General features: G+C 41.5%; 1 long non-coding RNA gene across 1 annotated transcript; it reads right to left on the bottom strand.

Moving 5' to 3' along the window:
* Window positions 1-11024: 11024 nt before the first annotated feature.
* LOC117053037 lies at window positions 11025-15511 on the bottom strand. Its single transcript, XR_004427344.1, has 3 exons — window positions 14914-15511; window positions 14689-14793; window positions 11025-11107 (listed from the first exon to the last, which is right to left on the bottom strand). It is a non-coding gene; the product is annotated as an uncharacterized LOC117053037 (long non-coding RNA).
* Window positions 15512-15602: the final 91 nt, after the last annotated feature.

The raw sequence follows: 15602 nt of genomic DNA, 5'->3' as shown, positions 1-15602 counted from the left end.
ACTCCTAGGGGCCACAGGGGCTCTGGCCCTCGCAATAAAATATTTCAGGGGGCTGGGCTCCCGCAAAGTTGATGGGCATTCTCATTCAAAAGGTGTGTGTGACCATGCTGTGTGATCGATTATGTGGGGCGGGGCTTACCTGGGCCCCTACAATATGTTATTCAAGTTGGCACCCCTGGTCTGATTGGTAGACCTTTCTGCCATGAATTTGTCTTAAAACAGCCAAACCACATTTCGAAGCCATCCAAGCATTGTGGCAGTGAATTACTAAGTTCATTATGTGAAGCACTCTTCTTCTTTTTGCCAGTCCAGAATCTACTGAGAATTGGTCAATGAATAAATTTAAATATTGAATAGGAGAGTGCTGTTCAGTTTATGTCCTAATTCTTGGCTTCCTGGTGGCATCTGGTTGGCTATGGTGGGAACAAGATGCTGAATTAGATGGAGATTTGGTTTGATCTAGCAAGACTGTTCTTAGAGAGGGGACAGAATTATCCCTCATCTTCCTCTATCCCATACATAGTTTGATGAACCTCTATAATACCTTTTAGTCCCCTTCTTCAAAGGGTGTCTGGGTGATAGAAGAAGGGTAGTACACACTGTGCTCCTTCTGGGGTCGTTTGTCCACCTTCCCCCCCCCCCCACCCTGCACTCAGCTCCCACCTGTGGCTCCTAGAAGCTGTCAGCAAGTGAAAGTGACCACACCCCGGGAATGGATTTGACTGGACTGCTAAACCGGGTGAGGGTAGCCGATGGGTCTCAAACCCTCAGTGAGTTAAGGACTTCCCCTGCATGTGAAGACAAGAAGGCGGTTTCTGCATACGCTATAGAGGGAAGTGAGAGGCTGATGGGCCTCATAAACCTGTGAAGGTAGCCCATCTAGGAGAAGGAGAAGTCAGATCCTATAAACTGCCACTGCCTTGTGGGATATCTTCTGGAGAAGAAAAGACTGCACCAATGGCATACACCGGTCTCATTCCTGAAGCAACATCTCAGTTATAGTCTATAAGAACAAGAAAGACCTTGTGTCACTCAGGAGCTACATCATACACAAGAGGTAGTTTAGGTCCATTAGACAGTTAGGACATCTGTACTTGGCTGCAGCCCTCAGGCCCTTTTGTCTATGCGGCATGTAATGTTATCTGGCTCTGTGGAGAGACCATCGTAGCATAGCTGTAGACTTCCAGCACATCCATAGCTGTGAGAATTCTCACCCACCCACCATAATTGGCACGCTAGCAATCAGTGTTCATAGTAAAAACTGATTCAACCAGTTTACCATGTGCAATGAAGTCTGCATGGATTGAAAAACAAGTAGTTGCGTGAATCAGGGCTAATTTAGGGTGTGTGCATCCCAACCCTTTTGCTTGCTTCATTTCCCCTTTACCTTATTTCATTGGCCAGTTGCCCTCTTTAAAAGATTGTCCATGTGCACCCATTGATCCAACACACATGAGCTGTAGAACAGTCACCAATGAATGTGATTCAACTTCATTCCATTACCAAATATGTATCACACCTCTTGAAAAGAGCAGAGGGCTGTCGGGTAGGGTTTTCCAGTACGGCACCACACAGCTCTGGGTGTTGTTGTTTTTCTGATGTAGTGAAACCAGCTAAGGAAGCCACTTTGCACTAAAAGGCCTGAGGAGATCAAGTGATATTCCCTGACTTATAAAAGAATTGTTTTATTATTAATGTTTTTATGATACTGTGTTTTTATTGGTATTCTTATGTTTTGTAAATTGCCTTGAGGACTTTCCGTTGAAAACACATTATAGTCACTCCTAAAATAAATAAATTATAAGAGCTTCTGGATCAGAGAGATTGCTCGGTAGTCTGAGCAGCTAGGTGGCCCGTCACTTCGGAATACAAATTGCATTTGCTCTGTTCGCAGCTGCGCAGGAGCAGAGTATGACAGGAACTTGATAGCTCTTGTTTCTTTGGAGACTAATTTAATTCTAAAGAATCACAGTGTCAAATCAGTAAACAAAACAAATGCATTAATGTACAAAAATGCCGTCTGAAGCATTATCAACCACCCACAAAAACAGCCAAGCTTTTGCAAATGATCCAACGGAAGGATTGCAGATGGCCAGTAGACACTTGCAAACCACCTACCCCAGCATCACACTCCCCCTACCTCCAAGCCCTTGGAGAAGGGTTAAGTGGTTAAGCTTAGTTCACCTCTTTGTCCAGTTCGTCGTGGGATCTCCCACCCTCCCTTCCTTTGTGTTGGCTTTTGTGTGCTAATTGACCTTGCTATGGAGACTGTTGGTTGCTGTGTTTAGAGCCGTGTTGGAATTTGCCCAGGGGACTGTCCTTTGGTTTTGCCTCATAGCAATTCTAACAAGTTTGGGGGTTAAGGGATTGGGTAAATCTTAGTCTTTGGTGGAGGGGAGGTTGTAACCTCTGCCTGTGCATCTAAAGCTCAGGGGTATCCCGGTAAAGAAATCCAGGAGGAACTGCTTCTGTCTGGAAGCCCAGGTAGGGCTGAGGGCCATAGCACTCCTCAAGCTCATACCCTCCAACATTTCTCCAATGAAAATAGGGAGTCCTATTCCGTATCCTCCAACATTTCTCCAATGAAAATAGGGAGTCCTATTCCATATCCTCCAACATTTCTCCAATGAAAATAGGATGTCCTAAGGAAAATCTGGACATTCCAGGATCAAATCAGAAACCAGAGCGGCTTCTGTAAAACTGGGACTGTCCCTGCAGTATAGGGACACTTGGTAGGTCTGCAAGCTGACAACCTCTCAGGTGGTACCTACTTGATGTGTGTCATTAGGTCCCCATTTCCTCAGGTTGACCCCAAAACGGTCTACCTCAGCAAGCGGACTGATGGTCAAACTGGTTTCCCAATGCCTTGCCCAACCCTTCATCAGTAATCAATAAAAGTTGCAGTCTTATTTGACCTAAGTTACATGTCCTGTGTAATCATTGTGGCCGCTCCTAGGGGGAGGGGGCGCCTGGCTTACGCAATGAGAAGTTAATGGCTGTCTCCAAATCCCCAGTAGGAAAATACTGTGCCGGGGTCCTGGGAACATCCATTGGTAGCCACCCCCTGTCACAGCATTCTTGGGTTTGTGGGAAAGGGGAGGCAACTCATGGAAGAGAGGGGGCTGCAGGCTGATGAGCTGGGCAGTGCTTGCATCGATCCTGCTCACAAGCACTAGAGCAGAGATGCTCAGTTTTGTAAATCACCCTGGCTGAATGGTCACAATATCCCTACTGAATAGAAAGAGACCACAGTGGGGCAAAAAACCTGAGTGCTAGTACTACAGGCAAGAGTAGCTTGGTCACATCCTGCGAGCCTCTGAAAAACACCCTTCCGACCTGTTGTAATGCTGAGCTCCTCAAGGGCGCCCTGCATTCCTTTTGCTTCATTTCTCTTCTTCATACAATAGCTTAAACTTGGGAGTAACCCAAGAAACTCAGTGCCTAAACTTACATGACAATGATTTAATTAAACCCTTGATATCTAAAATAAGATCCAGCAAGGAGCCTCTCCCTGTACCTTGGCTTCTAGCAAGACTGGTTGGGCAGTCTGTCGTGTTGGCCAAGTCAACACTGCTTCAGAAACAAGTGAGCTAACATGGGATAATGGTCAAACATGACATTGTCCAGACCTGTTATCATCTAAAGTAGTTTTCATCTTTCTGGACTCAACTTAAACACCAGACTTGGTTTCTCCCCTTAGTATTTCTCTCTCCCTCTACCCCCCCCCATCCTCTTCATACAGCCAAGTAAGTATTTGGTTATTTAAAGGATCACCATCATTCATATGAACTTTCCCAGTGCATATGATCATTATTTCTGGACCTACTTTTAGGTCCCGCTTTAAATCAGACTCATTTGGGGGAGTACCAGACGCAGATCCTTTTCTGGAGCTGCACAATTTTTTCCTGAAGAATTGTGAAATCCTTCCCTAGGGCATTCCAGCAAGTGTCCCCCTCCCCCGTACTTTTAAGTGAGCTTTGGCCATTTTTATTATTATTTAATTCAAGGCCATTTATGACTCGAGTTCTGTTTATTTACTTACAATTTTTGGGGAGTGTTATTTTAACATTTTTGGGCTTGTGAGGATATTTTCCAAAAGGTGATGTGTAACCCATCAATAAATGACAAAATAAAATATATGGCAGCGATAAACACAAGGAAGCAGCAAACAAACAAAAAGGGCAGCATTTGTTTTGCAATCTGTCCAAGGAAGATGATTGTTGTGCCACTATATACTCCTAGAATCCATGTATTTGTAAAGAGGCAGCTCCTCCACAAGTGTGACCCAGCTAAGGTTTGTTTATTACGCACACTTGATTAATAGAATCATAGAATTGTAGACTTCCGGTTAGGTGCCGGTTAATGGCGGACGGGAGCTGGGAAGCTCCGGTTCTCCGGTGGGTTATAGGGGCTCCCGTGCCTGCGCCACGGGCCCCTTAAAACCACGGGAAGAGCGTCCCGTGGACCTGTTGACTCGTGGGTCCCAGACGTGCCATCTCCGCTCCCGATCGACCCTCGTAAGGGGGGAGATTGGGCGAGCGGAGCGCTGGCACGGGACTGAAGAGCCGCTGCCCCCGGAGAACAAAGCAGCGATTTCGCCTGACCTGAGCATCTGGCACTTCCTAACCTGGACTGCTTTTGAAACTCTGTGAGTAAATTCTTTTTCTGGAATTAAGACTTTTGAAGTGCAAACCTTACAGAGAAAACTTTAAAAGGAAGCCCGCTCTCTTTGAACTGCTGATAGAGCGAGGTAGCGGCAAGAGCGCTAAGCCGCGACTAACGGGAAAAAGTTTTGCTAACTCTGCTGAACTTTTAAAAAGTGGTTTTAAAGTTGCTTAGACTGCTTATAAAGACTTAAAATTGAGAATGGTGACCAAAGAAGACACTGCTTCACCCTCTGGATAGGATTCCGGGTCAGTAAGCAGGCAGCGTAACTTAGTTGCCATTCTCCTTTCTTTGTTTTTTGCAACTGTTTCCAGAAAAGACTTGGTAAACCTTTTTGTGGCCGGCTGCAGCCTGGGAAACATTGTGGACTTGGTGGATACACTGTACAAAAACTAACTGCTGCCTTGGGCTGTTGGAAACTAACTTCTTCTTGACTTTTGAGAGATTTTAAAATTTTAAAATTGAGGACCTTTGCCTAGTTTTTGGAGGGTTAGAACTGGTTGAAACTGCCTGGGACTGCCTGGGACTTTTGGCTTTGCTCTGTTGCCTCTTTGTTATCTGGATGGAACTGCTGGCCACCTGGTGTTGACTTTTGGGACTGTTGGCTTTCTACTGTGAATGTCTGGGACAATTACTAAAACTGGTGTGACCTTGAGACTGCAGCTGCAAAGTGAACAAGATATGCAAGAAAGTACAAGAGCTAAAACATCACAAAGAAAAGGATCTTTCTCTCTAACTACACAAGAACAAATGGCCCAGGCTATTGAGAGACTAACGTCAAGCATTGCAGAAATTACAGAAGGACTGAAAAAAGTATCTGAAGATGTGAAACAGACACAATCTTCAGTAAATTCTGTTAATTCAACAGTAAACTCTGCAACTGAGAAATTACAAGCAGAAATAAAAGAATCCTCCCAAAGACTTGAGAAATCCATTGGTCAAATTGAGGAAAACGTGAGGAAAAACAGGGAGGAAATTAATAAAATTGGTCAGGAGGTGACCGTCCTAAAGAAGGAAACAGAGGAAATTAAGGTGGTTAAAGAGAAAATACGGACGGTGGAACAGAAATTGGACAATATTGATTTTGAGAACACAGAAAAAATTGGATCCAGGCAGAGAAGTGTTGAAGAATCTCTCGCGTTTCTTCAACTCCAACAGAGAGAAGGAAACATCCGTCTCAGAGGCCTACCAGAATTGGAAGAGGGAAGCCTAAAGGATTATATTGTAACCCAATTTTCAACATTTTGGCATTTGGAGGAAGAAGACGTCTCAGCACTCATAGTGAAGGCCTACAGATTTGGCCCCAAAGGGAAGAAAAGTTCCAAGACAGTTAGTGATTGCTTGATTGTGTTCAACAACAGATATCAAAGAGACTACATCTTGGACCTACATTACAAGAACAACCTAGTGGTGCAGCAAAATAGAGTTGTGCTTTTTAAAGACATCCCCAAATTTTTCCTAGACAGAAGACCACCTTACAACGATTTAACAACAGAGCTAAGAAGAAGAAACATCTCCTTTAGCTGGGAATTCCCAGAAGGACTGACTTTTATGTTCAAAGAAAAAAGAATTAGGATAAGATCCCTGGCTGATAAACAAAAATTTCTGGACAAACATTTGGAAGATTTCAAGGGTTCCGCCTTAGACCCAGCGTTTGCATATTCACTACCTGGAGTGTTCCCACCACCAGGGACCCCAGGAGTGTTTCCAGTACCAGGGACCTCAGGAACAGGGGATCCAAAAGATCCAGAAAAAGACAAGAAGGACCTAGCAACAGGAGGAACAGAATAAAGACTTAAAGATGGCTCTAAAACTGATGACTTGGAATGTTCGGGGATTGAACCAGAGACCAAAGAGACACAGAGTGTTTTATAGCTTGGAAAAAAAGAATTTGGACATAATATGTCTACAGGAGACCCATGTAGTTCGACGACATAGAAGGATTTTACAAAACAAAAAATTAGGCCAAGAATTTATATCATCGGATAAAGTCAAGAAGAGAGGAGTGATAATATATGCAAAAGAGAAATACAGCCCAAGACAGCTATTCAAAGATGAAGAAGGGAGATACATTGCTATTGAAATCAAAGTACAAGGCGAAAAATTCTTGATTCTGGGACTTTATGCACCTAATGATGGTAAGTCAACTTTTTATAAGAAAATACATGACCTGCTGTTGGAATACTTGGACTATAAAATAGTATGCCTTGGAGACTTTAATGGGGCAGTTTCCACTTTAATGGATAGATCTCAGAGGGCTAAAATATCAAACGACGGGAAACTGCCGAAGACTTTTTTTGAAATGGTGGATAATTTGAATTTGGTAGATGCTTGGAGGTTAAGAAACCCCATGGAAACAGAGGCAACTTTTTTTAGCGAACCTCAGCAGTCATGGTCGAGAATAGATTACATCTGGATTTCGAATGAGTTGGCACCGAAATTGTGTAAAGCAGAAATTGGCCCAAAAACACACTCAGACCATAATCCTGTACAAGTAAATCTAAAATTAATCTCCAAGGATTCTTTCAGATGGAGAATGGATGATGCCTTGATGAGAGATACCAAGCTGGTAGAAAGGGCAGCTAAAAAGATGAAGGAGTATTTCCAATTCAATTTAAATTCGGAGGTGGAAAAGAGGACTGTTTGGGATGCAAGTAAGGCAGTAATGAGAGGGTTCCTGATAAGTGAAAAGGCAAAAAAGAAGAGACAACAAAATGTAGAAATGGAAAGACTTTTGAAATTAATCAAAGGAAAAGAGAAAGAATTAAGAGGACACCCTAGAAATCAAAAAATACAAAAAGAAATCAAATATTTGCAATCCCAATATGCAAAAATTATAAACCAAGATATTGAGTGGAAGATCAAAATGATGAAACAGAGATCCTTTGAATCGGCAAATAAATGTGGGAAATTACTAGCTTGGCAATTAAAGAAAAGACAGAAAGCAAATATCATCAACAATTTGGTTGTAAATGGTAAAATCGTGGAGAACCCAGAGGAGATTAGAAGGCATTTTCAAAAGTTCTACAAACAATTGTACAAGGAGGAGAAGACAGATGAAACAGAGATGGACCAATTTCTGGAGAAAAACGGATTGCAAAAAGTCCCAGAAGATAAATTAAGTATACTCAACCACCCTATATCTACACAAGAGATTGAAGAAGCAATCAACAACATGCAGATAGGAAAGGCCCCAGGACCAGATGGATTGACTGCAAAATATTATAAAAGTTTGAAAGATTGGCTATCACAGCCTTTAAAAGAAGTTTGCAACAAAATACTAGAAGGAGATAGGGCACCAGAGACGTGGAAAGAGGCCTATATCACACTGATCCCGAAACCAGATATGGATAAGACTATAATGAAAAACTACCGTCCAATTTCACTTTTAAATGTAGATTACAAAATATTTGCGAATGTCATGGCTACAAGATTAAAAAGAGTGCTGAAGGACTATATACATAAAGATCAAGCAGGTTTTTTACCAGGTAGACAATTAAATAATAATACAAGAATAGTTTTGGACATTTTAGAGAAACTGGAAAAAAACATAAACACAGATGCGGCATTGATGTTCATTGACGCAGAAAAAGCCTTTGACAACATTTCTTGGACATTTATGAATTTTTTTTTGGAAAGAATGGCAGTTGGACAAAGATTTTTAAATGGCATTAATGCCATTTACACAGAACAAAAAGCAAAAATTATAATTAACAGTGTGATATCGGAAGAGATTAGAGTGGAAAAAGGAACAAGACAAGGGTGCCCTATCTCCCCTCTACTTTTTATTACGGTCCTGGAGGTTCTTTTAAATATGATACGAAAAGAGAACCAGATCAAAGGAATAAGGGTGGGAGAGAAGGAGTATAAAGTACGTGCCTTCGCAGATGATTTAATGTTATCCCTACAAGACCCTGAAGACAGTGTCCCCAAAGCAGTGGAATTAATTGAGAAGTTTGGGCATGTAGCCGGCTTCAAACTTAACAAACAGAAGACCAAAGTTTTGACTAAAAATATGAAAACAGAACAGATACAAAAGTTACAAGAAGGTACTGGCCTCAATTTTGCTAAGAAAGTAAAATATCTGGGAATCAATCTTACTGCAAAAAATCTGAACCTGTACAAGGATAATTATGAGAAGCTGTGGACTGAGATAAAAAAGGATTTAGAAATATGGACAAGATTGAAACTTTCACTAATGGGCAGAATAGCTGCTGTTAAGATGAATGTCTTACCAAGGATGCTGTTTTTATTTCAAGCCATTCCAATTTTAGATAAGCTGGATTGTTTTAAGATATGGCAAAAGGACCTATCAAAGTTTATATGGCAGGGGAAAAAGCCTAGAATTAAATTCAAGATATTAACGGACTCCAAAGAGAGAGGAGGCTTTGCTCTGCCGGACTTAAAGATTTACTTTGAAGCGGCGGCCTTTTGCTGGCTAAAAGACTGGTTCAAATTGGATAATGTTGATGTGTTGGATCTGGAAGGCTTTGACAACATGTTTGGTTGGCATGCTTATCTTTGGTACGACAAGGTTAAGGTCCACAAGACTTTTAAAAATCATATTGTCAGAAAGGCCTTGTATCAGGTTTGGATAAGATACAAAGACTTATTAGAGAGAAAGACTCCCAGATGGATCTCTCCGGTGGAGGCCAAAGCCTATAAGAGACCTAATATGTCTGCAAGATGGTTGAGATACGTAGATATATTGCAGCAGGAAGGCGAATCGTTTAAATTGAAAAGTTATGAGCAAGTAAAAGGCGAGGTCGCCGACTGGCTGCAATATCATCAAATTCATGAGATTTTTAAAGCAGACAAGAAAATTGGTTTTCAAGTTGATAAATCAAAACTGGAAACAGAGCTAATTGAACCTAACTCTAAAAACCTTTCCAGAATGTATAACTTGTTGCTAGAGTGGCATACGAAAGATGAAATGGTTAAATCAACAATGATAGATTGGGCAAAAGATGTGGGCCATAATATTATGTTGGAGGATTGGGAAAAACTGTGGAAGGAAGGTATCAAATTTACAGCCTGTAACAATTTAAGAGAAAACATTATGAAAATGCTTTATAGATGGTATCTAACACCAGTTAAGATTGCTAAGATGAACCCGTCAATGTCTAACATATGTTGGAAATGTAAAACAGTAGAAGGTACCTTTTATCATATGTGGTGGACATGCCCAAAGGTTAAGGCCTTCTGGGATAAGATTTACAATGAACTCAAAAAGGTAATGAAAATTACCTTTAGTAAGAAACCAGAGGCGTTCCTTTTGAGCATGACCAACGAACAGATACCCAGTCAAGATAGAGTATTTTTTATGTATGCCACAACAGCTGCTAGAATTTTATTGGCAAGAAACTGGAAGGGTGAAGAGACTTCAACAGTGGAAGAATGGCAGATGAAGTTAATGGACTTTATGGAGCTTGCCGAACTGACCGCGAGAATCCGAGACCAGAGGGAGGAGAAGGTGTCGAAGGATTGGAAGAAATTTAAGGACTATTTAGCTAATTGTGTAAAATTGAATATTTGAGCAGAATTAGCTACAGAATAGGCTTTAGCTAAACAAATTTATATTGAATTGTTGGTATGAAGTTTTACTGTATAAGATATAAATGATAAAGAATGTCTTAAGATATTGAGGATAGATGATGAACTATGTTTTCGCTGGAGGAATCTAAAGACAAATAAGAACTCTGAATAACATATGGGAAAAAGATATATAGCTACTTAAAGTATATTTGGATTACCAATGCAGTGGAGGGTGTGGGGGAAGTCCTTTATGTTTGGAAGAAAGAACTAGAATGAGAATAAGATTGGTGATTTGACAGGTATGTATGTGTTTTCTTTTCTTATGTTTTTTATGTTTTGTTGTATTATTGTTTGATTTGTTGTTTAATATGGTTATTGTAGTTGTATATGTTTTGTTTTTATATGCATATGGAAAATAATAAAATCTTTATAAAATAATAATAATAATAGAATCATAGAATTGTAGAGTTGGAAGGGACCCCAAGGGTCTTTTAGTCCAAATCCCTGCAATGCAAGAATGGCGTATCAGGAGATCAATGACAAATTTCTCTCCTATCCCTACATGTGAGTCTGTGATCATCTTATTAATAATAGTCTTAGTAATTAGAGCTGTGCACAAACAGCACTTCAACAATCACCTTAAGCCATTGACAATTATGCCTGCTTTGTCTGAATAGAGCCCTTCTGGACTTTGCTTCTTGCTCAAGCTATGCTGAAAGGCCAAGAAGAGACAGAATGTCAGCAGTGTGGGACTGAGGACTGCCTGAAGTGGTGTGATTGCTACATGCTAATAGGTTGAGCCCAACAATATTTTTTTAAATCACATGGGGATTTTAGATGTACGTCCTGTAGAACTCCATGGGACTTGCCTCTGTGTAGACATGAATAGGACTGCACTGTGAGATATCTAAGAATAAAATACAGGCAGGTCATAGACTCATCATTCTCTACTATTCTTTGTGGCACACAATGGCCTCACAGATATATCAGACCTCAGAAGTAAGCACACACTAATAATAATAATAATAATAATAATAATAATAATAATAATAATTTTTATTTATACCCCGCCCTCCCTGGCCAGAACCACAAAGTAAAACACAGTTGGTAACTCTACATTTAAAACCTTTCCTTTTGGCGGATTGCCTTTGAAATGTTAAAATATTTATGCTTTCTGAAATGCAATGTGGGCAAACAGAACTTTTTTCCTGCAAAGCATTAACTTTTTTTTAAAGTGGGGCATTAGAAAGTTGTGCTGTAGTTGATGTTCCTGTTCCATAATCTACCCATTAATATTTCACCAGTGAAACTTAGAGAATGGGGGGAATCTTTTGAATTTTGTATGCCATGACAAACGTCGAAGAGTAACGAAAGCTACTCTGGCAAGACTCCCTGGGGACGAGGACTTAGAAATGCTCCTATGCTTGTCATCTACACTTCCTGGCAAGATGGGTTTTAGCAGGAGGTAATTCTCCATGGAGGGAGCTAGAAGAACATTATTTTAAGACTCCACTGGAATATGTTTCATGGACTGAGGTCAGTATTAGATAAGGGTGCAAATTAAAACTTTGAATGAAAGTCTTCTGAGGATCTGAAAACTGATCTGGAGAGAGCCCTATTGCCATCAGTTCTGTTTATGGACAAGTTCAACAAGGATGGGTTTTTGTGAAACTTGACAGATGAATGAGGGCAGCTCCCACTGGATGGATTGATGAGTAGAAAGCTGTCCATTTATTCACTAATACGAATTGCCTGTGGAGAATACTGATTTCCCATTTCCAACCTCCCTTCAAGTCAGACATTTCATACAAACTCAGAAAACTCAGCTGCCGCTGAACTCACGTTGTCACTCTATTTCTCTAACCCTTTCTGGTTGTGAATTGTGGTGGAGGCATCTCTGAGGGAACATGAAACTCGGTGGCACTCCAACAGACCTCCTGCTGCATGTGGCTACCATTTGTCCTCCCCAGCCCAGAACAATAAGCCCTGGAACATGACTTTGTGTCATTCTGGGGGAGGAATGCCACTGCCCACTGCCTGTTACTGGAGACCACCATTCTCCTCCCCCCATAATGCCACTCAGAATGATACTCCCATCATTCCTGAAATTACATGACTTTTAAATTATAGATTAGTTATTGGAGATATGGGATTTGGCTTTCACAGAAAGGTTACTTAATATATGACGATAAGAGGATGACAAACATATCATGAGGTTCTGGCAAAATGGGAGTTTATTTCTACATTTCTGGAAATCACATGCTAAGATTATGAATTTGACACTGTAGCAATAGATGCAAACTGAGTATTTGGAATGTGATATTGTTTGCATTGCAGATATACTACTGGTATACATTTCTTCCCTAATAAAAGAAATGTTCAATGGTATTGTGTTCTCTTTTTTGTTTTCTTTCATTGCGTATGGTTGCAGTCAAAGGTTTGACCATTACAACAACAAAATGACCCTTGTAGTTTTCTTTTTTAAATCTCTGAGTTAACTTAAATTTGCCTTTTGCTACCCACCATGTGCCCAAACCCTGCTTTAGAGCAGTTCTCCAATCACATGAGAAAGGACCATCTTCATATCACCCTGAAGCCTGGCGTTTTGCTTTGCTGGGCTGCACAGTGCAGCCAAAGAGAGATGGGGGGGGGGGAGAGATGGCTCTCACATCAGCCCTAGTATTCCCATTCCATGTGATGATACTACGCCAGTTTCCTGCCATGCCCATCCTTCATCACTTCCCACTGTCTCCTGCAGTTGCTTCAGGGCACCTAAGCCTGGAATGGATGACTGCCATAATGGCAATAAAGTCTGCCCCCTCCTCCAATCCAGCGTGATATATTTCAAAGTCATAATTACTTATATCACTGTATTTATTTATTTATTAGATTTACGCACAGTCCTCAATCAAAAGATCTCAGGGCGGTTCACAAGATAAAAAAAAGAAAGAAAAGATAAAAGCGCAAATATGCAGATGTTAAATAGCATAGGGGGTCAAACTGAGCCCCGAGGAATTCCACGTTGAAGGCTCCACAGGGCTGAAAAGCATCACCATCCAAGTAGGACCAGAACCACCACAAAGCGATGCCACCTACCCGCAACTCAGACAGCCTCTCCAGAAGGATGCCATGGCTGATGGTGAAGCCGCTGAGAGGTTGAGGAGAATTCACAAGATCATATTTCCCCTGTCTCTCTCCTGCACCATGCACCATTTAAAAATGCAACATTTGCCATGTTGACTACACAGGAATCTTGGAGATGTTTCTGGGATTATCTGTTGGTGATATACAGTGGTACCTCAGTTACAGGTGGGTAGCCGTGTTGGTCTGCCATAGTACCTCAGGTTACAGACTCCGCTAACCCAGAAGTAACACTTCAGGTTAAGAACTTTGCTTCAGGATAAGAATAGAAATCGTGCTCTGGCGGTGCAGCGGCAGCGGGAGGCCCCATTAGCTAAAGTGGTGCTTCAGGTTAAGAACAGTTTCAGGTTAAGAACGGACCTCTGGAACTAATTAAGTTCTTAACCAGGGGTACCACTGTAGATATATTTTTGAGGGTTCGGGAAGGCTGCATTGGGCTGGCCCATTCAATTTGCAGCCATTCCACACTTGGCTCTAGAGGTCAAGCTCATTGATAAAGGATGGGTGACAGGCTGCTCTGGAGGCTAACAGGCTTACAAAGCAGATTATGAAGAAGGCAGAACATTAGTGCAAGCATGGGTGCCTTGACTGTAGAATGCCCTCCCAACTCTGTATACCTGGTGCCTATGCTTTGTGAAAACATTTCCTAGTACCCAGGCACTTTAATAAGTAGTTATGTTTAGTTGTGCTGCTTTGATATTTAGACAAACAAATGCTTCAAGATAACAAATCATATGTGTTAAAACAGCAGAGGCAAGAATATGAGAGCATTGCAGTGGTGGACTGAAAGCAGTACAGGGCACATTTGGGAAAAATAAAGAGGTATTGTCACACGCCATAAAGATCTAAGCACGAGTTACAGGATCTCTGTAAAGATTACAGAGACAATGGGATGTGATACGCTTCGAACATGCAAAATAAACTATTGCTAAGGTTTATCATTACGATCGTCTCTAACAATGGAATCTTGAAGGGAGAGAAAGATTCTGCAACCTCACACTATATTAAGCATTATAGTAATGCCAGCTGGCAGCATGGTGTGTGGGGGAGAGCCTCGGAATAAATGCTTTCTGCCAGATATCATGCACTTCATTCAAAGTTTAGAGCGCCAAGACATCTTCTGCTGTCACGGAAAAGAATGTTAGCACTTTGCTGCTCCAGAAGATGAAGGGCAGAGATTCCATTTTTGTTGTTGTTGTTTAGTCGTTTAGTCGTGTCCAACTCTTCGTGACCCCATGGATTCCTTTTACTAGACCCTTATCCATTAGTGGGGGGTGGGGGATTTGGACTTTTGATACCATTTAGCTTATATAATACTGAGCAGCTCAGTGTCCCTCACAAACTCACACGTCCGCCATAGCTAGGCCGCAATTCAGCAAAAGCGTATCTTTGCATCTCCTTTATGCGCCTTCAGAGTACGCCATTTAAATGCATCCTTCCTTCAAATTATTACTGCAGGGAGATAAAAAGAGAGAGAGGGGGGAGCAAGTTAAAAGGGCAGTAGATGTGACAAACTAAGCGGCACAGTTATTACTCTCTATCTCGGGCTTTTGATCATTTAGTTTTCCTTACCTCTGCACCTGTTTAATATTTCAGACTTGAGATACTGTCCTTTATGTCCTCCTTTTTTCTGCCATCTGTTGACACAATTCAGTTTGTGTCACCTGGGTAAAGTCCAGCTGGCAAACACAGAAGGTGAACACATTCAGTTCCCCTGAAATTGCAGATTCGGGTGGTGGGGAAGAACGGGGTGCAGTGGGGAGCAGCAACGGAACCTGCTCCTCCAGACTAATAGCTCCTGAGCTAAGAAGCCCATAATTGCAATCAGCGCCGATGCCAAATTTTCTCCATGCACAGGCATCCTTTTCTCTCTCTCCCCACCCGGCTTCCCTGCCCCACTTGTACGTTGTAATCACAAACGATAGGAAATGCAGGATACCAACCACAAAGATAACAGCTGCACTCTGGGGTCGGGCTTTACATATTCTGCTCTTAACAACAGCAACGTGTAACTCCATCTCCGCACCCAGCTCTGAATAATTTATTTACAGATGCCATATCTATTTTCTGTGACATCAGAATGGCTTTTCATAAAGGGAAGGTCATCCTGATCATTCTGCACAGCAGCCCTAAAGGATTACAAGTATCTGTTCTTAATAGATAGAATTTAAATTTCAGGAGGGTGGGGAGGCGGGTTATTGCAAAATAAAATGAAATGTTCTCTGACGCTGGCTTGTTTTTAAAATGGTGAAATGCCATTG

This window comes from Lacerta agilis, chromosome 9 (assembly GCF_009819535.1).
Source record: "Lacerta agilis isolate rLacAgi1 chromosome 9, rLacAgi1.pri, whole genome shotgun sequence".
Taxonomy (NCBI): Eukaryota; Metazoa; Chordata; class Lepidosauria; order Squamata; family Lacertidae; genus Lacerta; species Lacerta agilis.
This window is presented reverse-complemented; position numbering and strand designations above follow the sequence as displayed.